We start from the raw sequence: 13,027 nt of genomic DNA on the forward strand, positions 1-13,027 counted from the left end.
GGAGTGGACGGAGTCGGAGTGGGACTGAGTCGGACTGAGTCGGAGTGGACTGAGTCGGAGTGGACTGAGTCGGAGTGGACGGAGTCGGAGTGGGACTGAGTCGGAGTGAGACTGAGTCGGAGTGGGACAGAGTCGGAGTGGGACTGAGTCGGAGTGGGACAGAGTCGGAGTGGGACTGAGTCGGAGTGGGACTGAGTCGGAGTGGGACTGAGTCGGAGTGGACTGAGTCGGAGTGAGACTGAGTCGGAGTGGGACTGAGTCGGAGTGGACTGAGTTGGAGTGGACGGAGTCGGAGTGGGACTGAGTCGGAGTGGACTGAGTCGGAGTGAGACTGAGTCGGAGTGGGACTGAGTCGGAGTGGACAGAGTCGGAGTGGATTGAGTCGGAGCGGGACTGAGTTGGAGTGGACGGAGTCGGAGCGGGACTGAGTCGGAGCGGGACAGAGTCGGAGTGGGACAGAGTCGGAGTGGGACAGAGTCGGAGTGGACTGAGTCGGAGTGAGACTGAGTCGGAGTGGGACTGAGTCGGAGTGAGACTGAGTCGGAGTGGGACAGAGTCGGAGTGGGACTGAGTCAGAGTGGACTGAGTCGGAGTGAGACTGAGTCGGAGTGGGACTGAGTCGGAGTGGGACTGAATCGGACTGAGTCGGAGTGGGACTGAGTTGGAGTGGGACGGAGTGGGACTGAGTCGGAGTGGGACTGAGTCGGAGTGGGGCTGAGTCGGAGTGGGACTGAGTCGGACTGAGTCGGAGTGGGACTGAGTCGGAGTGGGACGGAGTCGGAGTGGGACTGAGTCGGAGTGGGACAGAGTCGGAGTGGGATGGAGTCAGAGTGGGACGGAGTCGGAGTGGGACTGTTTCGGACTGAGTCGGAGTGAGACTGAGTCGGAGTGGGACAGAGTCGGAGTGGGACTGAGTCGGAGTGGACGGAGTCGGAGTGGGACTGAGTCGGAGTGGACTGAGTCGGAGTGGACTGAGTCGGAGTGGGACTGAGTCGGAGTGGGACAGAGTCGGAGTGGGACTGAGTCGGAGTGGACGGAGTCGGAGTGGGACTGAGTCGGAGTGGACTGAGTCGGAGTGGACAGAGTCGGAGTGGGACTGAGTCGGAGTGGGACGGAGTCGGAGTGGACTGAGTCGGAGTGGGACTGAGTCGGAGTGGGACTGAGTCGGAGTGGGACTGAGTCGGAGTGGACTGAGTCGGAGTGAGACTGAGTCGGAGTGGGACTGAGTCGGAGTGGACTGAGTCGGAGTGGGACTGAGTCGGAGTGGGACTGAGTCGGAGTGGACAGAGTCGGAGTGGACTGAGTCGGAGTGGGACTGAGTCGGAGTGGGACTGAGTCGGAGTGGGACTGAGTCGGAGTGGGACTGAGTCGGAGTGGACGGAGTCGGAGTGGGACTGAGTCGGAGTGGACTGAGTCGGACTGAGTCGGACTGAGTCGGAGTGGACTGAGTCGGAGTGGACTGAGTCGGAGTGGGACTGAGTCGGAGTGGGACTGAATCGGAGTGAGACTGAGTCGGACTGAGTCGGAGTGGGACTGAGTCGGAGTGGGACTGAGTCGGAGTGGACTGAGTCGGAGTGGGACTGAGTCGGAGTGGACTGAGTCGGAGTGGACTGAGTCGCAGTGGACTGAGTCGGAGTGGACGGAGTCGGAGTGGGACTGAGTCGGACTGAGTCGGAGTGAGTCGGAGTGGGACGGAGTCGGAGTGGGACTGAGTCGGAGTGGGACTGAGTCGGAGTGGGACTGAGTCGGAGTGGACTGAGTCGGAGTGAGACTGAGTCGGAGTGGACTGAGTCGGAGTGGACTGAGTCGGAGTGGGACTGAGTCGGAGTGGGACTGAGTCGGAGTGGGACTGAGTCGGAGTGGACTGAGTCGGAGTGAGACTGAGTCGGAGTGGGACTGAGTCGGAGTGGGACTGAGTCGGAGTGGACTGAGTCGGAGTGAGACGGAGTCGGAGTGGACTGAGTCGGAGTGGACAGAGTCGGAGTGGGACTGAGTCGGAGTGGGACGGAGTCGGAGTGGACTGAGTCGGAGTGGGACTGAGTCGGAGTGGGACTGAGTCGGAGTGGGACTGAGTCGGAGTGGACTGAGTCGGAGTGAGACTGAGTCGGAGTGGGACTGAGTCGGAGTGGGACTGAGTCGGAGTGGACTGAGTCGGAGTGGGACTGAGTCGGAGTGGACTGAGTCGGAGTGGACTGAGTCGGAGTGAGACTGAGTCGGAGTGGACTGAGTCGGAGTGGGACTGAGTCGGAGTGGACGGAGTCGGAGTGGGACTGAGTCGGAGTGGACTGAGTCGGAGTGGACTGAGTCGGAGTGAGACTGAGTCGGAGTGGGACTGAGTCGGAGTGGGACTGAGTCGGAGTGGACGGAGTCGGAGTGAGACTGAGTCGGAGTGAGACTGAGTCGGAGTGGGACTGAGTCGGAGTGGGACTGAGTCGGAGTGGACTGAGTCGGAGTGAGACTGAGTCGGACTGAGTCGGAGTGGGACTGAGTCGGAGTGGGACTGAGTCGGAGTGGACTGAGTCGGAGTGGGACTGAGTCGGAGTGGGACTGAGTCGGAGTGGACTGAGTCGGAGTGGGACTGAGTCGGAGTGGGACTGAGTCGGAGTGGTACTGAGTCGGAGTGGGACTGAGTCGGAGTGGACGGAGTCGGAGTGGGACTGAGTCGGAGTGGACTGAGTCGGACTGAGTCGGACTGAGTCGGAGTGGACTGAGTCGGAGTGGGACTGAGTCGGAGTGGGACTGAATCGGAGTGAGACTGAGTCGGAGTGGGACTGAGTCGGAGTGGACTGAGTCGGAGTGGGACTGAGTCGGAGTGGACTGAGTCGGAGTGGACTGAGTCGGAGTGGGACTGAGTCGGAGTGGACTGAGTCGGAGTGGACTGAGTCGGAGTGGACTGAGTCGGAGTGGGACTGAGTCGGAGTGGACTGAGTCGGAGTGGACGGAGTCGGAGTGGGACTGAGTCGGAGTGGGACTGAGTCGGAGTGGACTGAGTCGGAGTGGACGGAGTCGGAGTGGGACTGAGTCGGAGTGGGACTGAGTCGGAGTGGGACTGAGTCGGAGTGGGACTGAGTCGGAGTGGACGGAGTCGGAGTGGACTGAGTCGGACTGAGTCGGAGTGGGACTGAGTCGGAGTGGGACTGAGTCGGAGTGGGACAGAGTCGGAGTGGGACTGAGTCGGAGTGGGACGGAGTCGGAGTGGGACAGAGTCGGAGTGGACTGAGTCGGAGTGGGACTGAGTCGGAGTGGACTGAGTCGGAGTGGACTGAGTCGGAGTGGACTGAGTCGGAGTGGGACTGAGTCGGAGTGGGACTGAGTTCGAGTGGGACTGAGTTGGAGTGGGACTGAGTCGGAGTGGGACTGAGTCGGAGTGGGACTGAGTCGGAGTGGACGGAGTCGGAGTGGGACTGAGTCGGAGTGGACTGAGTCGGAGTGAGACTGAGTCGGAGTGGACTGAGTCGGAGTGGACGGAGTCGGAGTGGGACTGAGTCGGACTGAGTCGGAGTGGACTGAGTCGGAGTGGGACTGAGTCGGACTGAGTCGGAGTGGGACTGAGTCGGAGTGGACTGAGTCGGAGTGGGACTGAGTCGGAGTGGACGGAGTCGGAGTGGGACTGAGTCGGACTGAGTCGGAGTGGACTGAGTCGGAGTGGACTGAGTCGGAGTGGACGGAGTCGGAGTGGGACTGAGTCGGAGTGGGACTGAGTCGGAGTGGGACAGAGTCGGAGTGGGACTGAGTCGGAGTGGGACTGAGTCGGACTGGGACTGAGTCGGAGTGGGACTGAGTCGGAGTGGACGGAGTCGGAGTGGGACTGAGTCGGAGTGGACTGAGTTGGAGTGGACTGAGTCGGAGTGGACGGAGTCGGAGTGGGACTGAGTCGGAGTGAGACTGAGTCGGAGTGGGACTGAGTCGGAGTGGACAGAGTCGGAGTGGATTGAGTCGGAGCGGGACTGAGTTGGAGTGGACGGAGTCGGAGCGGGACTGAGTCGGAGCGGGACAGGGTCGGAGTGGGACAGAGTCGGAGTGGGACAGAGTCGGAGTGGACTGAGTCGGAGTGAGACTGAGTCGGAGTGGGACTGAGTCGGAGTGAGACTGAGTCGGAGTGGGACAGAGTCGGAGTGGGACTGAGTCAGAGTGGACTGAGTCGGAGTGAGACTGAGTCGGAGTGGGACTGAGTCGGAGTGGGACTGAATCGGACTGAGTCGGAGTGGGACTGAGTTGGAGTGGGACGGAGTGGGACTGAGTCGGAGTGGGACTGAGTCGGTGTGGGGCTGAGTCGGAGTGGGACTGAGTCGGACTGAGTCGGAGTGGGACTGAGTCGGAGTGGGACGGAGTCGGAGTGGGACTGAGTCGGAGTGGGACAGAGTCGGAGTGGGATGGAGTCAGAGTGGGACGGAGTCGGAGTGGGACTGTTCGGACTGAGTCGGAGTGAGACTGAGTCGGAGTGGACTGAGTCGGAGTGGACTGAGTCGGAGTGGACTGAGTCGGAGTTGGACTGAGTCGGAGTGGGAGAGAGTCGGAGTGGGACTGAGTCGGAGTGGACGGAGTCGGAGTGGGACTGAGTCGGAGTGGACTGAGTCGGAGTGGACAGAGTCGGAGTGGGACTGAGTCGGAGTGGGACGGAGTCGGAGTGGACTGAGTCGGAGTGGGACTGAGTCGGAGTGGGACTGAGTCGGAGTGGGACTGAGTCGGAGTGGACTGAGTCGGAGTGAGACTGAGTCGGAGTGGGACTGAGTCGGAGTGGACTGAGTCGGAGTGGGACTGAGTCGGAGTGGGACTGAGTCGGAGTGGACAGAGTCGGAGTGGACTGAGTCGGAGTGGGACTGAGTCGGAGTGGGACTGAGTCGGAGTGGGACTGAGTCGGAGTGGGACTGAGTCGGAGTGGACGGAGTCGGAGTGGGACTGAGTCGGAGTGGACTGAGTCGGACTGAGTCGGACTGAGTCGGAGTGGACTGAGTCGGAGTGGACTGAGTCGGAGTGGGACTGAGTCGGAGTGGGACTGAGTCGGAGTGGGACTGAGTCGGAGTGGGACTGAGTCGGAGTGGGACTGAGTCGGAGTGGACGGAGTCGGAGTGGGACTGAGTCGGAGTGGACTGAGTCGGACTGAGTCGGACTGAGTCGGAGTGGACTGAGTCGGAGTGGACTGAGTCGGAGTGGGACTGAGTCGGAGTGGGACTGAATCGGAGTGAGACTGAGTCGGACTGAGTCGGAGTGGGACTGAGTCGGAGTGGGACTGAGTCGGAGTGGACTGAGTCGGAGTGGGACTGAGTCGGAGTGGACTGAGTCGGAGTGGACTGAGTCGGAGTGGACTGAGTCGGAGTGGACGGAGTCGGAGTGGGACTGAGTCGGACTGAGTCGGAGTGAGTCGGAGTGGGACGGAGTCGGAGTGGGACTGAGTCGGAGTGGGACTGAGTCGGAGTGGGACTGAGTCGGAGTGGACTGAGTCGGAGTGAGACTGAGTCGGAGTGGACTGAGTCGGAGTGGACTGAGTCGGAGTGGGACTGAGTCGGAGTGGGACTGAGTCGGAGTGGGACTGAGTCGGAGTGGACTGAGTCGGAGTGAGACTGAGTCGGAGTGGGACTGAGTCGGAGTGGGACTGAGTCGGAGTGGACTGAGTCGGAGTGAGACGGAGTCGGAGTGGACTGAGTCGGAGTGGACAGAGTCGGAGTGGGACTGAGTCGGAGTGGGACGGAGTCGGAGTGGACTGAGTCGGAGTGGGACTGAGTCGGAGTGGGACTGAGTCGGAGTGGGACTGAGTCGGAGTGGACTGAGTCGGAGTGAGACTGAGTCGGAGTGGGACTGAGTCGGAGTGGGACTGAGTCGGAGTGGACTGAGTCGGAGTGGGACTGAGTCGGAGTGGACTGAGTCGGAGTGGACTGAGTCGGAGTGAGACTGAGTCGGAGTGGACTGAGTCGGAGTGGGACTGAGTCGGAGTGGACGGAGTCGGAGTGGGACTGAGTCGGAGTGGACTGAGTCGGAGTGGACTGAGTCGGAGTGAGACTGAGTCGGAGTGGGACTGAGTCGGAGTGGGACTGAGTCGGAGTGGACGGAGTCGGAGTGAGACTGAGTCGGAGTGAGACTGAGTCGGAGTGGGACTGAGTCGGAGTGGGACTGAGTCGGAGTGGACTGAGTCGGAGTGAGACTGAGTCGGACTGAGTTGGAGTGGGACTGAGTCGGAGTGGGACTGAGTCGGAGTGGACTGAGTCGGAGTGGGACTGAGTCGGAGTGGGACTGAGTCGGAGTGGACTGAGTCGGAGTGGGACTGAGTCGGAGTGGGACTGAGTCGGAGTGGGACTGAGTCGGAGTGGGACTGAGTCGGAGTGGACGGAGTCGGAGTGGGACTGAGTCGGAGTGGACTGAGTCGGAGTGGACTGAGTCGGACTGAGTCGGAGTGGACTGAGTCGGAGTGGGACTGAGTCGGAGTGGGACTGAATCGGAGTGAGACTGAGTCGGAGTGAGACTGAGTCGGACTGAGTCGGAGTGGGACTGAGTCGGAGTGGACTGAGTCGGAGTGGGACTGAGTCGGAGTGGACTGAGTCGGAGTGGACTGAGTCGGAGTTGGACTGAGTCGGAGTGGACTGAGTCGGAGTGGACTGAGTCGGAGTGGACTGAGTCGGAGTGGGACTGAGTCGGAGTGGACTGAGTCGGAGTGGACGGAGTCGGAGTGGGACTGAGTCGGAGTGGGACTGAGTCGGAGTGGACTGAGTCGGAGTGGACGGAGTCGGAGTGGGACTGAGTCGGAGTGGGACTGAGTCGGAGTGGGACTGAGTCGGAGTGGGACTGAGTCGGAGTGGACGGAGTCGGAGTGGACTGAGTCGGACTGAGTCGGAGTGGGACTGAGTCGGAGTGGGACTGAGTCGGAGTGGGACAGAGTCGGAGTGGGACTGAGTCGGAGTGGGACGGAGTCGGAGTGGGACAGAGTCGGAGTGGACTGAGTCGGAGTGGGACTGAGTCGGAGTGGACTGAGTCGGAGTGGACTGAGTCGGAGTGGACTGAGTCGGAGTGGGACTGAGTCGGAGTGGGACTGAGTTCGAGTGGGACTGAGTTGGAGTGGGACTGAGTCGGAGTGGGACTGAGTCGGAGTGGGACTGAGTCGGAGTGGACGGAGTCGGAGTGGGACTGAGTCGGAGTGGACTGAGTCGGAGTGAGACTGAGTCGGAGTGGACTGAGTCGGAGTGGACGGAGTCGGAGTGGGACTGAGTCGGACTGAGTCGGAGTGGACTGAGTCGGAGTGGGACTGAGTCGGACTGAGTCGGAGTGGGACTGAGTCGGAGTGGACTGAGTCGGAGTGGGACTGAGTCGGAGTGGACGGAGTCGGAGTGGGACTGAGTCGGACTGAGTCGGAGTGGACTGAGTCGGAGTGGACTGAGTCGGAGTGGACGGAGTCGGAGTGGGACTGAGTCGGAGTGAGACTGAGTCGGAGTGGGACAGAGTCGGAGTGGGACAGAGTCGGAGTGGGACAGAGTCGGAGTGGGACTGAGTCGGAGTGGGACTGAGTCGGACTGGGACTGAGTCGGAGTGGGACTGAGTCGGAGTGGACGGAGTCGGAGTGGGACTGAGTCGGAGTGGACTGAGTCGGAGTGGACTGAGTCGGAGTGGACGGAGTCGGAGTGGGACTGAGTCGGAGTGAGACTGAGTCGGAGTGGGACTGAGTCGGAGTGGACAGAGTCGGAGTGGATTGAGTCGGAGCGGGACTGAGTTGGAGTGGACGGAGTCGGAGCGGGACTGAGTCGGAGCGGGACAGAGTCGGAGTGGGACAGAGTCGGAGTGGGACAGAGTCGGAGTGGACTGAGTCGGAGTGAGACTGAGTCGGAGTGGGACTGAGTCGGAGTGAGACTGAGTCGGAGTGGGACAGAGTCGGAGTGGGACTGAGTCAGAGTGGACTGAGTCGGAGTGAGACTGAGTCGGAGTGGGACTGAGTCGGAGTGGGACTGAATCGGACTGAGTCGGAGTGGGACTGAGTTGGAGTGGGACGGAGTGGGACTGAGTCGGAGTGGGACTGAGCGGGAGTGGGGCTGAGTCGGAGTGGGACTGAGTCGGACTGAGTCGGAGTGGGACTGAGTCGGAGTGGGACGGAGTCGGAGTGGGACTGAGTCGGAGTGGGACAGAGTCGGAGTGGGATGGAGTCAGAGTGGGACGGAGTCGGAGTGGGACTGTTTCGGACTGAGTCGGAGTGAGACTGAGTCGGAGTGGACTGAGTCGGAGTGGACTGAGTCGGAGTGGACTGAGTCGGAGTGGGACTGAGTCGGAGTGGGACAGAGTCGGAGTGGGACTGAGTCGGAGTGGACGGAGTCGGAGTGGGACTGAGTCGGAGTGGACTGAGTCGGAGTGGACAGAGTCGGAGTGGGACTGAGTCGGAGTGGGACGGAGTCGGAGTGGACTGAGTCGGAGTGGGACTGAGTCGGAGTGGGACTGAGTCGGAGTGGACTGAGTCGGAGTGAGACTGAGTCGGAGTGGGACTGAGTCGGAGTGGACTGAGTCGGAGTGGGACTGAGTCGGAGTGGGACTGAGTCGGAGTGGACAGAGTCGGAGTGGACTGAGTCGGAGTGGGACTGAGTCGGAGTGGGACTGAGTCGGAGTGGGACTGAGTCGGAGTGGGACTGAGTCGGAGTGGACAGAGTCGGAGTGGGACTGAGTCGGAGTGGACTGAGTCGGACTGAGTCGGACTGAGTCGGAGTGGACTGAGTCGGAGTGGACTGAGTCGGAGTGGGACTGAGTCGGAGTGGGACTGAATCGGAGTGAGACTGAGTCGGACTGAGTCGGAGTGGGACTGAGTCGGAGTGGGACTGAGTCGGAGTGGACTGAGTCGGAGTGGGACTGAGTCGGAGTGGACTGAGTCGGAGTGGACTGAGTCGGAGTGGACTGAGTCGGAGTGGACGGAGTCGGAGTGGGACTGAGTCGGACTGAGTCGGAGTGAGTCGGAGTGGGACGGAGTCGGAGTGGGACTGAGTCGGAGTGGGACTGAGTCGGAGTGGGACTGAGTCGGAGTGGACTGAGTCGGAGTGAGACTGAGTCGGAGTGGACTGAGTCGGAGTGGACTGAGTCGGAGTGGGACTGAGTCGGAGTGGGACTGAGTCGGAGTGGGACTGAGTCGGAGTGGACTGAGTCGGAGTGAGACTGAGTCGGAGTGGGACTGAGTCGGAGTGGGACTGAGTCGGAGTGGACTGAGTCGGAGTGAGACGGAGTCGGAGTGGACTGAGTCGGAGTGGACAGAGTCGGAGTGGGACTGAGTCGGAGTGGGACGGAGTCGGAGTGGACTGAGTCGGAGTGGGACTGAGTCGGAGTGGGACTGAGTCGGAGTGGGACTGATTCGGAGTGGACTGAGTCGGAGTGAGACTGAGTCGGAGTGGGACTGAGTCGGAGTGGGACTGAGTCGGAGTGGACTGAGTCGGAGTGGGACTGAGTCGGAGTGGACTGAGTCGGAGTGGACTGAGTCGGAGTGAGACTGAGTCGGAGTGGACTGAGTCGGAGTGGGACTGAGTCGGAGTGGACAGAGTCGGAGTGGGACTGAGTCGGAGTGGACTGAGTCGGAGTGGACTGAGTCGGAGTGAGACTGAGTCGGAGTGGGACTGAGTCGGAGTGGGACTGAGTCGGAGTGGACGGAGTCGGAGTGAGACTGAGTCGGAGTGAGACTGAGTCGGAGTGGGACTGAGTCGGAGTGGGACTGAGTCGGAGTGGACTGAGTCGGAGTGAGACTAGTCGGACTGAGTCGGAGTGGGACTGAGTCGGAGTGGGACTGAGTCGGAGTGGACTGAGTCGGAGTGGGACTGAGTCGGAGTGGGACTGAGTCGGAGTGGACTGAGTCGGAGTGGGACTGAGTCGGAGTGGGACTGAGTCGGAGTGGACGGAGTCGGAGTGGACTGAGTCGGACTGAGTCGGAGTGGGACTGAGTCGGAGTGGGACTGAGTCGGAGTGGGACAGAGTCGGAGTGGGACTGAGTCGGAGTGGGACGGAGTCGGAGTGGGACAGAGTCGGAGTGGACTGAGTCGGAGTGGGACTGAGTCGGAGTGGACTGAGTCGGAGTGGACTGAGTCGGAGTGGACTGAGTCGGAGTGGGACTGAGTCGGAGTGGGACTGAGTTCGAGTGGGACTGAGTTGGAGTGGGACTGAGTCGGAGTGGGACTGAGTCGGAGTGGGACTGAGTCGGAGTGGACGGAGTCGGAGTGGGACTGAGTCGGAGTGGACTGAGTCGGAGTGAGACTGAGTCGGAGTGGACTGAGTCGGAGTGGACGGAGTCGGAGTGGGACTGAGTCGGACTGAGTCGGAGTGGACTGAGTCGGAGTGGGACTGAGTCGGACTGAGTCGGAGTGGGACTGAGTCGGAGTGGACTGAGTCGGAGTGGGACTGAGTCGGAGTGGACGGAGTCGGAGTGGGACTGAGTCGGACTGAGTCGGAGTGGACTGAGTCGGAGTGGACTGAGTCGGAGTGGACGGAGTCGGAGTGGGACTGAGTCGGAGTGAGACTGAGTCGGAGTGGGACAGAGTCGGAGTGGGACTGAGTCGGAGTGGGACAGAGTCGGAGTGGGACTGAGTCGGAGTGGGACTGAGTCGGACTGGGACTGAGTCGGAGTGGGACTGAGTCGGAGTGGACGGAGTCGGAGTGGGACTGAGTCGAAGTGGACTGAGTCGGAGTGGACTGAGTCGGAGTGGACGGAGTCGGAGTGGGACTGAGTCGGAGTGAGACTGAGTCGGAGTGGGACTGAGTCGGAGTGGACAGAGTCGGAGTGGATTGAGTCGGAGCGGGACTGAGTTGGAGTGGACGGAGTCGGAGCGGGACTGAGTCGGAGCGGGACAGAGTCGGAGTGGGACAGAGTCGGAGTGGGACAGAGTCGGAGTGGACTGAGTCGGAGTGAGACTGAGTCGGAGTGGGACTGAGTCGGAGTGAGACTGAGTCGGAGTGGGACAGAGTCGGAGTGGGACTGAGTCAGAGTGGACTGAGTCGGAGTGAGACTGAGTCGGAGTGGGACTGAGTCGGAGTGGGACTGAATCGGACTGAGTCGGAGTGGGACTGAGTTGGAGTGGGACGGAGTGGGACTGAGTCGGAGTGGGACTGAGCGGGAGTGGGGCTGAGTCGGAGTGGGACTGAGTCGGACTGAGTCGGAGTGGGACTGAGTCGGAGTGGGACGGAGTCGGAGTGGGACTGAGTCGGAGTGGGACAGAGTCGGAGTGGGATGGAGTCAGAGTGGGACGGAGTCGGAGTGGGACTGTTTCGGACTGAGTCGGAGTGAGACTGAGTCGGAGTGGACTGAGTCGGAGTGGACTGAGTCGGAGTGGACTGAGTCGGAGTGGGACTGAGTCGGAGTGGGACAGAGTCGGAGTGGGACTGAGTCGGAGTGGACGGAGTCGGAGTGGGACTGAGTCGGAGTGGACTGAGTCGGAGTGGACAGAGTCGGAGTGGGACTGAGTCGGAGTGGGACGGAGTCGGAGTGGACTGAGTCGGAGTGGGACTGAGTCGGAGTGGGACTGAGTCGGAGTGGACTGAGTCGGAGTGAGACTGAGTCGGAGTGGGACTGAGTCGGAGTGGACTGAGTCGGAGTGGGACTGAGTCGGAGTGGGACTGAGTCGGAGTGGACAGAGTCGGAGTGGACTGAGTCGGAGTGGGACTGAGTCGGAGTGGGACTGAGTCGGAGTGGGACTGAGTCGGAGTGGGACTGAGTCGGAGTGGACAGAGTCGGAGTGGGACTGAGTCGGAGTGGACTGAGTCGGACTGAGTCGGACTGAGTCGGAGTGGACTGAGTCGGAGTGGACTGAGTCGGAGTGGGACTGAGTCGGAGTGGGACTGAATCGGAGTGAGACTGAGTCGGACTGAGTCGGAGTGGGACTGAGTCGGAGTGGGACTGAGTCGGAGTGGACTGAGTCGGAGTGGGACTGAGTCGGAGTGGACTGAGTCGGAGTGGACTGAGTCGGAGTGGACTGAGGCGGAGTGGACGGAGTCGGAGTGGGACTGAGTCGGACTGAGTCGGAGTGAGTCGGAGTGGGACGGAGTCGGAGTGGGACTGAGTCGGAGTGGGACTGAGTCGGAGTGGGACTGAGTCGGAGTGGACTGAGTCGGAGTGAGACTGAGTCGGAGTGGACTGAGTCGGAGTGGACTGAGTCGGAGTGGGACTGAGTCGGAGTGGGACTGAGTCGGAGTGGGACTGAGTCGGAGTGGACTGAGTCGGAGTGAGACTGAGTCGGAGTGGGACTGAGTCGGAGTGGGACTGAGTCGGAGTGGACTGAGTCGGAGTGAGACGGAGTCGGAGTGGACTGAGTCGGAGTGGACAGAGTCGGAGTGGGACTGAGTCGGAGTGGGACGGAGTCGGAGTGGACTGAGTCGGAGTGGGACTGAGTCGGAGTGGGACTGAGTCGGAGTGGGACTGAGTCGGAGTGGACTGAGTCGGAGTGAGACTGAGTCGGAGTGGGACTGAGTCGGAGTGGGACTGAGTCGGAGTGGACTGAGTCGGAGTGGGACTGAGTCGGAGTGGACTGAGTCGGAGTGGACTGAGTCGGAGTGAGACTGAGTCGGAGTGGACTGAGTCGGAGTGGGACTGAGTCGGAGTGGACAGAGTCGGAGTGGGACTGAGTCGGAGTGGACTGAGTCGGAGTGGACTGAGTCGGAGTGAGACTGAGTCGGAGTGGGACTGAGTCGGAGTGGGACTGAGTCGGAGTGGACGGAGTCGGAGTGAGACTGAGTCGGAGTGAGACTGAGTCGGAGTGGGACTGAGTCGGAGTGGGACTGAGTCGGAGTGGACTGAGTCGGAGTGAGACTGAGTCGGACTGAGTCGGAGTGGGACTGAGTCGGAGTGGGACTGAGTCGGAGTGGACTGAGTCGGAGTGGACTGAGTCAGAGTGGGACTGAGTCGGAGTGGACTGAGTCGGAATGGACTGAGTCGGAGTGGACTGAGTCGGAGTGGGACTGAGTCGGAGTGGACTGAGTCGGAGTGGACTGAGTCAGAGTGGGACTGAGTCGGAGTGGGACTGAGTCGGAGTGGGACTGAGTCGGAGTGGACTGAGTCGGAGTGGACTGAGTCAGAGTGGGACTGAGTCGGAGT

This window comes from Hypanus sabinus, unplaced genomic scaffold (assembly GCF_030144855.1).
Source record: "Hypanus sabinus isolate sHypSab1 unplaced genomic scaffold, sHypSab1.hap1 H_7, whole genome shotgun sequence".
In the NCBI taxonomy this organism is placed as follows: Eukaryota; Metazoa; Chordata; class Chondrichthyes; order Myliobatiformes; family Dasyatidae; genus Hypanus; species Hypanus sabinus.